General features: G+C 46.1%; 1 long non-coding RNA gene across 7 annotated transcripts in view; it reads left to right on the forward strand.

Annotated features, from left to right (window-relative positions):
* Positions 1 to 12,788, forward strand: part of LOC118657717 — a 67,735-nt gene that overhangs the window by 17,872 nt on the left and 37,075 nt on the right. For all 7 annotated transcript variants that reach the window (XR_004968103.1, XR_004968098.1, XR_004968099.1 and 4 more), the window contains one exon: positions 4,710 to 4,854. This is a non-coding gene — a long non-coding RNA (uncharacterized LOC118657717). The remainder of the gene's footprint in view (positions 1 to 4,709; positions 4,855 to 12,788) is intronic.

A 12,788-nucleotide genomic window follows, 5' to 3' on the forward strand; every position in this document is an offset into this window, starting at 1 on the left:
GCCCTGCATTCTTGCCTTTCTGGAGCTGAGAAGAGCTTCTCCTTCTAGTCGGGCTATTCTGTCTGCCTCACCGGTGACCTATTCACTCACTCATGTGAGTGTGACCTCTATTCAGGCACACGCAGACATTTGGTGGGTTTTTATTCACTACTTTCATTCCTATGGAAGGACATCTCCACATCTCTCCATCACTCCCAAGGAAGCCCCTCTTTCCCGCAGAGATCATTCCGAGGCAGGTGATATGCTTCTTGGCAACCCTTGGATTACGGGTCATTTCTTTCTCTGGCTCTCTGTGCTTAAAGTCTTTGCTTAAATACCCTACTTGGTCATTTCCCTTTCCCTCCTTGCTTGATGAGCTAGAAGGTTCTTCTAGAGATATTGCCTCTTCCTCTCTCTTATTTGTCCATGGTTCCATGGGAACGTATAAAATGAACACTGGGACTAACATGGGGTAGAAATGGGGTCCCTGGAGAGAGTAACACTGAGGCTCAAACCTCAGGATAACTAGGAGTTAGCCAATGAGGGACACCTGCACAAATGCCCAGATTCAAGAACCTTGTTGGCAATGGCAGCTGGGATTCGGGAGGGCCTGTGAGCTCCGTGAGGAAGCATAGACTTCATCCTGCCGGTGGTGGAAGCCAGGAAAGCTTCTGAGCAGGCGAGTGAACATCCACATCCACCTTTGCAGATCGCTCCACCAGGAAGCGCATTTTAAGAGATCTGGCTAAGAGCTAGGGCTGCTGGGTCCCTCCTAGTGCGGTGTGACCAGGGACAATTGGGCAGTGAGGGACACCGGGAGAGGGACCCTTGGCATCCTGAAGGCACAGTACAAATGCCCGTTGTACCGGTTCTTGTTTTGCCCTTTAATTCTTGTTGTTCCGTCTCTGCTTTTCCCGGAGTGCTCTCTGTTTTCTCTGTAGTTCCCTCCACTTTCTGCGCAATTCAGGCATCATCCTGGCGCAGCTCTGGGCTTGCAGTTGCCCAGAGAACCGCAAGTAACAAGGCTGTGAACTCCCCACCCACCCCAGGGAGCCCTTCTATCAAAAAAGTTAGCTTCAAAGCCCAGTTGGAAGTGGTGAATATGAAGCAAAAAGTCAACAAACATTTCCCTGGAGTCTTGGCACCGAGATGTCTTTTTCTTTTTCTTTTTGCTCAATTCCCAGCTGGTCAGCAGCCTGAACTTCTGCCTACCCACCCCCCATGCCTGGCAGCTTCCAACCCTGCCGTAGTAGTGCCTGCTGAGGACTGCGGCACGCGACCTGACCTCTGACCCGAACCAGGAGCCCTGTCCCCTTCGGACAGGGGGCCACACTCCTCTCAAAATGAACTGGCTTCGGGCCTGACACACCTGGGTTCTGGGTGGAGCTGCTCTCGGTGGCAGCCGTGTGGTCTCAGGAGACTTATTCCACCACCTTGGGCACTTGTATCCCTTTCTGTAGAGTAGGGATGGTAACCCCTCTTCTCAGGTGATTCTGAGGAGGAGAAAATAACTCTACAGAGTCACTCAATCATTTACAAAACATGTATTGATTATTAGCTATGTGCCAGGCACTGGGGGATGAAAGCCCTTGTTAAACTGTAACGCACTGCACAAATGTGGCATTCTCAGGTGCAGGAAATTCACTACTAACTGGGTCCGATTGGGTGCAGTTGCTCCGTTTCCCTCACCTGTCTTGCCTCCAGGTAGGATCAACTGCTAGCTACCTGAATACTGTCCTCCCGTAAGCGTTCAAGGCAAAGCTTTAGTAAGACTTAATACACAGAAAATACCAACTAGCCTTCGAAAGATCTATGGTGACAAAGCCTCTGTGTGTTTGGAGCTTTATCCTGCACCAGAAGGTTGTCTATAAAAGGATGGTCACATTTTTGCTACTGCTCCGGCATTGACAAGCAGGGTCCCACCCAATGGCTAAAGAGAAGCTAGTTTCACATTCTAAAGAGCTAGCAATAGCCTGACCGGTGTGGCTCAGTTGGTGGGGCATCATTCCATGCCCCAGGAGGTCGCCAGTTCGATTCTCAGTCAGGGCACATGTCCAGGTTGCAGGCTTGGTCCCCGGTAGCCAATAGATATTTCTCTCTCTCATCAGTGTTTCTAACTCTCTCTCCTGCTCCCTTCCTCCCTCAATTTAAAAAACACACCACATATTTAAGAGTTGGCAACAGTTGGTGCCAGAACACTCCTCTCTCCACAAATCCTCAGGGCTTCCTAACAGTCAAGACTGGCCCTGCCACCGGGGGCCTCTCGGCTTCCTCCTCCTTCTTCCCCTCTGGCCTACATGATCAGAGGTCTAGGAGAGGGTGAGCAGACGGGAGAGGGAGTCATCGCAGGGGTCCGCTTGTGGGCGGTGAAGAGCTCCACGGGAAGAGCATAAGGGCTAAAAGACAGATGACACCCTCCCATTAGGATGATCTTAACAAAGAGGCCCACACAGGGTCACATGGTCATCCAGGGGTAGGAGCAGCAGAGTTATCACCACTTCTAGGCCCAAAGGGATGAGGGGAGGGGGCTGAAACCAGAACCCAGAAAGAGAGAGCCATCTCTAGACTGGTTAGAAATTTTTTTCAGTGATTGGGCAAGATATTGGGGCACCCTACGTATAGCAGTGGCAGGAGGGTTGGAGAGAAAGGTGAAAATATGAGAGCTATTTCAAAGGCAGACTTCTGAGGCCTGCACATGGAAAGCATTGTGAAGGAAGAGAGGGAGGAGAGGGCAACTTATAGGTTCAGGCTTGAGCAACTGGGTGAATGGTGGTGTCATTAATTTTGATTGGAAACACAAGAGGATTGGAGGATCCACGTTCAGTTTGGGACCCGCCGGGTTGAGAGGACTGTAAAACATCTAGGTCAGTGGTTCTCAACTTCTGGCCCTTTTAATACAGTTCCTCATCTTGTGACCCAACCATAAAATTATTTTCGTTGCTACTTCATAACTGTAATGTTGCTACTGTTATGAATCGTAACGTAAATATCTGATATGCAGGATGGTCTTAGGCGACTCCTGTGAAAGGGTTGTTCGGGCCCCCAAAGGGGTCGCGACCCACAGGTTGAGAACTGCTGCCCTAAACGGTCCTGTCTTAGCCCTAACCCATCTCTGTGGCCAGAAAAGTGAGATGTGCCCATTGGATCAGGGCAGTGAGAACCTACTCATAGAATGGGGGAAGGGTCGAGTCCACTTAAAATTAGGATTTCATGCCAGGCCGGTGTGGCTCAGCGGTTTAGCGTCAACCCAGGAACCAAGAGGTCACGGGTTTGATTCTCCAGTCAGGGCACATGCCTGGTTTTGGAAGCTCAATGTTTCCATCCCTTTATCCCTCACCCTTCCTCTCTCTCTAAAAATCAATAAAAACATATTTTAAAAAAATAGTGTTGAATGCAAACTGTAATAGAAAAATAAAAATTAAAAAGAAAATTAGGATTTCATAAAGAGGAGTGTTCCCATATGCACAAGTGAAAAACGGGGTGCTGCCACCCGAGAAGAGATGCTGGGAGGGAAAAACACACAATGACCACAGGAAGAAGGCACCTGATTGGGGTCACCCAGCTCGTCAGCATCAGCGCTAGATCTCAGGTGATCAGCCCCCGGTGATTTCTTCCTAACCTTATTGCCACCTGAGGCTTTGCTTCCAGCAGTGTTCCTGGGGACATCAGGTGGTCAGAGGCCAGAAGTGGGTTAGGAAGAAACATAGGAGTGATAAGAAGTTAGAGAGGTCACAAGTCCTTAGGATCTTCCGGTGGCCCAGGGTCACAAACTAGGCCAAAGGTGGACGAGAGGGTAACAGGGCAAAAGGCACGGCGCCAGGTGGGGAGGCGGGGAGACAAGCTGCCAGGACGGCTGGCCCAGCCCACATTCCCATGTCCTGGAACGAGTCAGAACACAGAAGCCAGGGAACTTTCAAGGCCTGTGAAGAGCCGGTCAGGAGCAGCCCACCGTGGTTTCTAAAAGCGTCTCCAGTTCCTCTGCACGGTCAAGTTATTGCACGTGACTCTGTCACTCTTTCCTCTCTGCCTTCTCTGTCGCACAGTTTTGCTGGTTCTGGTTATTTTTAGCTCAGTCCGGGCCCTTGGGAAAGCATCACATCCAACTCTCTTGTTTTGCAAAAGACAGAAATGAGATTCTGAGTTGACTAAGGTCACATGCTTACTATCAGAGCTGATCTCCGATGGGGGTCTCCAGGTGTCCAGCTCAGGATTCCACGCACCTGGCTGTCTCCAGCACCTCTTCGTGGTCTCGGCAAGGCACCCATCCGGGCTCTGCCTGTTAAAGCGATGATGTTCTCCTGCGACTCAAGGGTCCAGGTAGTTCTTACCTTAGAAACAGGGTGAGTTCCCAAAGAAGATTGAGAACAGTTCCCGGGTTTTGTGTATTAAAGGTTCCCAGTCTCTCACGAAGCTCACTAGACCTGGGGGACTATACACCAAGAGTGAAAATTCATTGCAAGCCATTGCTGAGTCCTGTCTCTCACCCTAAGGGCTGGACACTGGGACACTGAACTTGGTGCATCTTTACAGCAGGGATCTCCAGAGCATGCTTGTTGTTGGGGAATTGGCCTGCAATCAGCCCAGGGCCCACTTAATTTCTTTGCTCTTGAATAGTGGCTTCCCTTTTCCTTTTTGCACTCTGTGCACTTGCACAGAGACTCAGGGTCTATGTTCCGCTGTGCCATCTTGAAAGTCTTAATGGTTTTATCTGGGAACTTGTGTTTTGTCAGTGAAGTCCAGTGGGACAATGGAACATGCCTGGGAACAGAGGAGATGCTTAAAATAACGGACACAGCCTCCCATGGAGCATTCACGATGCCCCCGAACACAGAATTCAGTTGCACCCGCGATGCATGAAGTTCAGCGAGACTCAGAGTGAGTACAAGGCGAGTGTGTTACATTTGCCCCCGAGAGGCCACGCTTCTGTTCAAATCAGAACCTGCTTGGAACACAGGAGAAGGCAATGGCATTCTAAGAAACACAAATGACTAAGGATCCCCCATCACATCCTTATGCATGCTGCTTCCATGAATTAGCCAACACTTAGGCTGAAATTGTAACATGGGAGGAAAGGAAAAGATAGGGAAACCAGTAATTCCTTTGTCTCTCGGTTCTTCCTTGCTCATCAGTGAGGCAAAGGCGGGCCATGTGGGTAGGATATGCACAGATCAAGAAGTAAAATAAAAACAATCGAGCTATTTATTTTTGCAGCATTTGTGCCGTTCTGGTAACACGGATATCCATACGTGTGTGTGAACTACGAAACACAATTGTGCAATTTCAGTGATTCTGCAATCGAGTTCAATGCTCATATTTGCCCTTAACACTAACATTGCACAATATAAAGACGAATGGTAAAATTCATGCTCATAATCTTAAACTATTCTTAGATCAGCACCAAATAACAAATATAAAACACCATAAGATGGGAGAGACAATTCTTAACTTGAAAGAAAAAAGAGAAAGCTTTATATTTTAGTATATTTAATGACACTTTTTTTCCTGTGTTATGAACAAAGGGGGCCCACATTTTCCTTTTGCCCTTAAACCCCATAAATTGTGAAGTCCTCCCTGCTTTTCTGACCTCAGAAATTAGCCCCGCAAATTCTGTTGCTTCAAATCAATAGCTTGAACCACTTGCTATTTTGATCCCTCGTCAGTACCTAGCCATTTTTCTTTGAAATATTAAGTTGTTACTTATGCTTAATGCTGTTGAATTTATAGTTTGCTGTATTCGTTTGCTAGGGCCACTATAACATAATACCACAGACTGGGTGGATAGAACAACAGAAATTTATGTTATCACAGTTTTGGAGGTTAGAAGTCCAAGAGCAAAGTGTTGGCAGTTTTGGTTTCACCCAAGGCCTCTCTCCTTGGCTTGCAGACAGCCGCCTTCTGTAAGAAGAACTCACATGATCACATGGTCTTTCCTCAGTGTGTGCATCCCTGGTGTCTCTCTCTGTCCAACTTTCCTTTTCTTATAAGGACTTTCATCAGATTGGATTAGGGTCCATATGAAGGCCTCATTTTCGCTTAATCACTTCTTTAAAGGCCACTATCTCCAAATATAGTCACATTCCAAGGTACTAGGGTTAAAACGTCAACATACAAATTTTGAATTTTGAATTCACCCCCAAAACAAGGGTTTTCACATTTTTTAATGTCTATAACAGCCTTGAGGGAGCAACCAGTATACATATTTTGCAAATCCATTAATTTGACAAATACTGGGTGCTTACTAAGTGCCAAGTATTGTAGGCTAGATGCTAAATATATGACAATCAAGGAGACAGGCAGGTCCCCACTCTCATGGAAATTAGGCTCTAGTGGGAGGGACAGGAAAAAAGCAATTAAACAAATAAAACAATCGCAGACTGTGATAAATACAAGTAAGACCACACACAAGGTGCTGGATAGAAAATAAAATGGGAGGGATTTTTGATAGGGTCAGGGAGGGCCGTTCTGAGGAGGTAAGAGTTATCCTGGTTAAACACTGAAAAGGGTTCCTTAATGCAAAAGAGCTCAGGAAAGGCAAGAGCACAGCCGAAAAAATAGCAAGTGAGGAGGCCCAGGGGTGGGAAAGAGCTTAATGTGTCCTAGGTATTGACACAAAGCCAGTGTGCTGGATCATAGGCTGGGATGTGACGTGTGGAATGAGATGACAGGAGCAGGGCCTGTCGGTCTTGGTTTAGGAATTTAGCATGGGTTCTGAGGGCAACGGGAAGTCACGGAAGGGTTGCTGGTGGGAGAGAGAGGGCATGATGTGCTCTGCAGTGTGAAGGGTGGATTGGCGGTGGGCAGGGTGGGAGGTGGAGAAACTGAGTCTCAGAAGCATTCAGTTTAGACTTCATTTCACACAACTGCTGAGTGAGGGGGCTGGGCAGGCACCACAGGGGGCAGGGATGTTGCCTTATAGCCCCACAAACATGGAGGAGGGTGCCCCCTGCGATTTCAAATTCTCTTTAACCCTCTTTTGAAGGCAGGTCTTGTAGGGAGTGAGGAAGGAATCTCCCAGCCCTTGACTATGGAATGTACAGATATTCCCCAACCACATTTCCAAAAGACACATATAGACATGTGAGGTGAAGAGAAGGAGCTGAAGCTGAGTTGGAAATGGAATAAACAGAAGCAGGTCATGGGCTGGATTTGGCCAAAGGCTATAGTTTGCTGACCCACCTACTAAAAATAAGAAAATTACTGTGCTTAGCCTTCCTTCCCTCTCATTTTCCCAGATTTTGGTAATATTATTTTCACCTTGTCAGGGCTTATGATATGTATATTCTTCTGTGCTAACTTTATGTGATTAGCCTGAGCTGTGAAATTTGAAAACTTTGTTCTTATCTTAGTTCATTTGGGCTGCTATCACATGAGACTTGTAACAACAAACATTTATTGCTCTCAGCTCTGGAGGTTGGGAAGTCCAAGATCATGGCTGTGTCAGTTCGGTGTATAGTGAGGGCCCACTTCCTGGACAGCCGCATGGTCACTGCAATCTCATGTGGAGGAAGGGGTGAGGGATTGCTCTGGGGTCTCTTCTATAAGAACGCTAATTCCATTCATAAGGGCCCCACCCTCTTGACCTAAGCACCTCCCAAAGGTCTCACCTCCTAGCACCATCACCTTGGGGGTTAGGATTTCAACATGTGAATTTTAGGCGCAAGAAAACATTCAGACCACAACAATATTTCACACTAGTTTTATTTTTCTCATAATTTTCATTATTATTCAACTCTTGTTCAATGGGGATGATTTGTCAAATAGCTTCGTTTGTTTTTGCTTTAAAAGCAGTTCGTGAGTTTTCTATTTCTTGAACTCTTTCATCTCAGAAAAGCTCTTTCTTGTATTTGCAGACTTGATAACACCTGACTTGGCTTAATAGTCTCGGGTCCCCTTGTTTCTCTCAGAGGGTTGTGGTCCCTGCTCCATGGTCTCTGGGCATTGGGGTTGCCATGGAGAAGCTTAAAACCCACCTGACTTCTTCCCTTCACCAGGCTGACTGGCCTTTGTCTCCCTGAATGTCTGAAGGATTTTTTTTTTTTATCCTTCACATCTATCATATTAACCAGGAAATATCTTTCAATTTTGATCATTCTGTATGAAATTTTCCTGACCTAACCCTTCTTACTTATGAATGCATTTTTTCCTTTCAGGACATTCTTCCTAGGTTATACCTTTGAATTCTTTGTTGTTTTCCTTTATACTCTAAGGATGCCCGTTGTTCTCATGTTGAATAATGGTTTGTCTCAGTATCTTTCATCTTTACTTTAATCGCGTTGGCTTTTCATTCCGCATTTTCTATGATTATCCCGGCTACCTCTCCATTCCATTTTCAGCCCCATTTGTCTCTCCTTTGCCACTTATGATTTATTAGATCTATACCAACGCTGTTTTGTTCCTCAATTTTTTCCTTAGCTCTGCTTTCATCTTAGTCAATTACTTTGTAATTTTTCTTTGAGATCTTGTCTTATTGAATTCACCTTCTTCATGAATCTTTTCTACTCAACATCCTTCCAACACTCAAAGAGAATCAGCATGTCTCCTTTGGATTTTATTTCCTCCCATGGCCTTTTTGCTTGTTTATTTTGTCTCTTTCTTGCCTGCTGCCTCCCTCATTTTTGTTGCGGTAGATTCGCAGCATTTCTTTTCATTTTGCTCAACTTTAAGGAGCAGCTGTGTCTATAGTTTCTCTGAAAAGGGGTGGATGGACCTTCCTAAACACCCTTCCCGCTTTTATCTGGGACCATTTTGTCTTCCCTCCTCCAGGGTATGATTTGAGAGCTGAATATAGCTATTTGTTTTTCAATTAGAGAGTAGCGTTTTGAATTCCCTAGTTTGTTGACTAACTCTGCTTTGGGGCGGTGGGGTGGCCTTGGGAGCTGCACTCGGTCACATCTGAATTTCTTTCATTCCAGGGCTGCCAAACCTAAGAGATTATGGATCAAATAGTATCCCTTTCCCCTCTGGTTGCTGCTGATGAAAGATTGGCCTTAAAAAAAATAACCATTTCATCAGATGTGAGATGTTTCTGTGATCTTGTTTTATTCTGCTATCTTTCTGTGAAAGCTGGGAGTTAAAGTAAGAGTCAAGTAAAATTTTTTAAATTTTATTTTTAAATTACAGTTTACACTCAGCATTATCTAAAGAACAAGGTAAACAAACAAATAAAACAGAAACACTCATAGATACAATCTGATGGTTGCCAGAAGGAAGGAGGGCTGGGGACCTGGGTGAAAAGGGTGAAGGGGTTAAGAAGTACAGATTGGCAGCTACAAAATAGTCACAGGGCTGTAAAGTACAGCATAGGGAATATGGTCAATAATATTCTAATAGCTATGCATGGTGCCAGGTACATACAGGAAATATGGGGGAGCACTCTGTAAAGTATATAATTACCTAACTACTAAGCTGTGCACTTGAAATTAATACAAATAATATTAAAGAGTCAGGTACAGTTTTGTATGAATTGAATTTTGAAAAGAGATAGACTAGATCAATGTTAAAGTCTCTTTTAGCTTGACATTCTAAAACATGATACGTATGTCAGCAGAGGTCACCCAACTATTACAAATGATCATGATGTTCAAAACCGATTTTAGAAGAGGCATTTCAATGTTCTGAGCGCTAGAGGGCAGGCCATGGCCACAACTTGAAATGGTTCCATAACAGTAAATAGTTAACCATTGTCCAATGAGTCCGTTTAAACTTTTTCAAAAAGTGTGCAATGGGAAAGCTGGGAGGGGAATGGAGCCAGGATTATCTGGCAGGCAGGCGCTGCTACTTATCTGCAAGACGAAGCCCATGTTTCTTTCTCTTGCCACCTGCATCCATCCCCCACTGGGAGCTAACGCCTGCCAATTCCCCTAGTCCTCTATGTTTGCAAACCACTAAACCACAACCCCGGTCCTCAGTTCATTGTGCTGCTTTCCAGCTTCTGTACAGAGAGGTGGAACAGCTTGTCCGAGTTACAGCCACCAGCTTGTAAATAACAAAGACCTGAAATGGAGCCCCCACCTCCCTGGGCCCCTGGGCTCCCTGCAGCCTCACAGACAGGGCGAGCTCTTGCTGCCGGTGCTGCGTTTTCAGGACCGCAGCCCCCAAAGATCCAAGGCCACGAGAAATCAATCACAGTCCTCCCTTCAGCCTGGCTGCGGGCAGCTCCCTGTGGCGTTCTGAATCATGACCGGGATGGAGACTTCTGTGGCCCAAGGATAAGCCTCTTTACAACAAAAATGATGGAAACCTGCCCCTGCTGGCAGCGGGGCTCCATTTGTCTCTTAGACTGACTGGGTCTTGCCGCCGAAAGCACCATTTTCCAACATGAACTTTCAGCGTGTTGCTCATCAAATTCCTCCTTCTATCGTGCATATGCTTCACCGGAGAATTCGAGGCTTGTTTTTCCTTCTTGGGCTGCATTTTTAGCCTCTGTCTTTGGTGAGCTGTTTATTCACACACACACGTAAGACAAATGCCCCCTTATGATACTCAGGGGAGCCCTGAGCCTCCGACATCACTCCAACCCTGCCAAAGACTGCACATCCAACGATTGGACTCTCCCAGAAACACAAACTGGGAGTATCTTTCATAGGACTGTGTCCTTACAAAGGCGTTGTTTGTTTGGCTTTGTTTTGTTTTTCACATACATTTTAATTTGAAAATCGCTGATTTTTTTTCCTTGGGCAATATGTTGGCTTAAATATTGTTATTAGGTTATCACAAGACAGATTCCTTTCAATAGGCAGAGGGCAGATCTGATCTTTCCCCTAAGATGAGGTATAAACATGAGCTGTAGAAGGTGTGATTCAGTTCACTGGGGGTTGAAGTGTTCAGTGTCCCCCCTCCACACACACATCTTTTCAGACTAGGTAAGCATATACGGAAACATGTACTTTCTCCCTTGGAATTGCCTTGTTTAGACCCGGCACGGTGGGAGAGGTATATTCTTATTGTGATCCATTCTGGTGAAGAACTGAATTAGAATGTCTTCTTAGGTTAGTGGGGAGGCTCTGCTTCCTCCTTTCTCTGGGGTGGAAGGGAGGAAGCGCTTAGACTCAAGCGGCAAAGGAAAAAATTCAATAAAACCCCCCTGGGGTTGGTGAGCCAGCCCTTGAACTACAGCTGTGTGTAGAGGAAGGGAAACTAATCCCAGATCTATGGATTCTAGGAGTTGTGCATCAAATAGCCAGTGTAAAATGTTTCTTTTCTTTGCACTATCCTCGCGACCTCAGTGGTGTTTGATCAGACATCACAGCTGGCAGGCCCTGGCCTGCGGAGCATTAGGACAGGGCCTGTGTCCTCCTAGCCTGGGCCATGCTAAGATAGAGGCCATGACCTTGGGGCTGCGTCCTTTGAGAAAATCTTATCATGAGAGCTTTAGAGACATTTGTGGGATGGTGAGAGATGCCAGCCAGGGGCTCAGAGCAGTGGTCCAGAGTGAGAGATGATGGGGAGTGATGATCAGAGTGGACTTGTTAGGACCATTGGACAAAAGCACTGCATTTTTCAAACCTTCAGATCTGCTAACTCAATCAGGAACCTTGAATTCAGACTCAAGAGTCACTTACAGCCTTGACCTTCAGGTTGGATCCTGCAGCCAGCAATGACCCCAGGAGACATGGGTTCTTGACCATATAGGTCAGCCTAGAGCAGCCGTGGGCAAACTATGGCCCGCGGGCCGGATCCGGCCCGTTTGAAATGAATAAAACTAAAAAAAAAAAAAAAAGAATGTACCCTTTTATGTAATGATGTTTACTTTGAATTTATATTAGTTCACACAAACACTCCATCCATGCTTTTGTTCCGGCCCTCCGGTCCAGTTTAAGAACCCATTGTGGCCCTCGAGTCAAAAAGTTTGCCCACCCCTGGCCTAGAGGAAGAGTCAGTCAACTTCAATAAACTGTGGTTTCCTTATGTGTAAGGACAGCGGGCAATACTATTTCCCTTGGGTAAACAGAAGAATGTATATATATATTTTTTATTTTGCATCTTCAAAAACTAAAAACCAACAATACCACAGATGAAAAAAAACAAGGGACAAATCAAAGTGGTTACTTACAAGGGGTGAGAGTGGGAATGGGCAGTTGGGGACGGAGATAGGAGGGATGCTTCTCAGTGCGCAGCGCTTTGTAGCATTGTGTTTGGGAACCAGGTGAGAGAGTTATGCACCCAAACAGCAGCCCTTGCAGTTCTGTTGTGAGGATGACATGAGGTCACGCCTGGCACCTTGTCTAGCATATGATGGCCCATACACTAAGAGATGGCAAAGGTCATCAGTTGTATTCTCAGATCTCTGGTCTAGTATTTATCCCTCCCCACGCCCTCCCAACCCCCCACCCCCCGAAGCCTATGGTGACTCTTGCTTCCCTGCTGTCTGCATCCTTTCCTTCCTGCCTTCCTCCAGCCACGCTAAGTCCCAATTTGGGGCTTCATGACTTCATTCTGGCTCACTACTGCCTACCACTTCTCCCTTCCACTGGCTAAATGCTGCTTTTCTTGTACAACAAGCCAGTAACCTATTATGTCTCAGATCAAACAACTCTAAGAATAGCAGGTGTCAAGATCTGTGCCAAGGGAAGGAACTGGCTCGGAGTGCATGTGGTCACATGGGAAAGCAACAAAGTAAGGAAATTTAGGAGGCATTTGATTAATACTCTTAATTAAGAGATTCCCATCACTGGCTTCCAGAAACCTCCTGGGCTGACTTCACCAAGTTTCTGGGGGTGTCTCTCTGGGTCAGGATAAATTTTTGATGAGATTTGCTTTCCAGCAGCCAAGAGGAGGGTGTTCCTGTTACAGTGAGGGGTTAGAACTGG

Source organism: Myotis myotis, unplaced genomic scaffold (genome assembly GCF_014108235.1).
Source record: "Myotis myotis isolate mMyoMyo1 unplaced genomic scaffold, mMyoMyo1.p scaffold_m19_p_6, whole genome shotgun sequence".
NCBI classification, from domain to species: Eukaryota; Metazoa; Chordata; class Mammalia; order Chiroptera; family Vespertilionidae; genus Myotis; species Myotis myotis.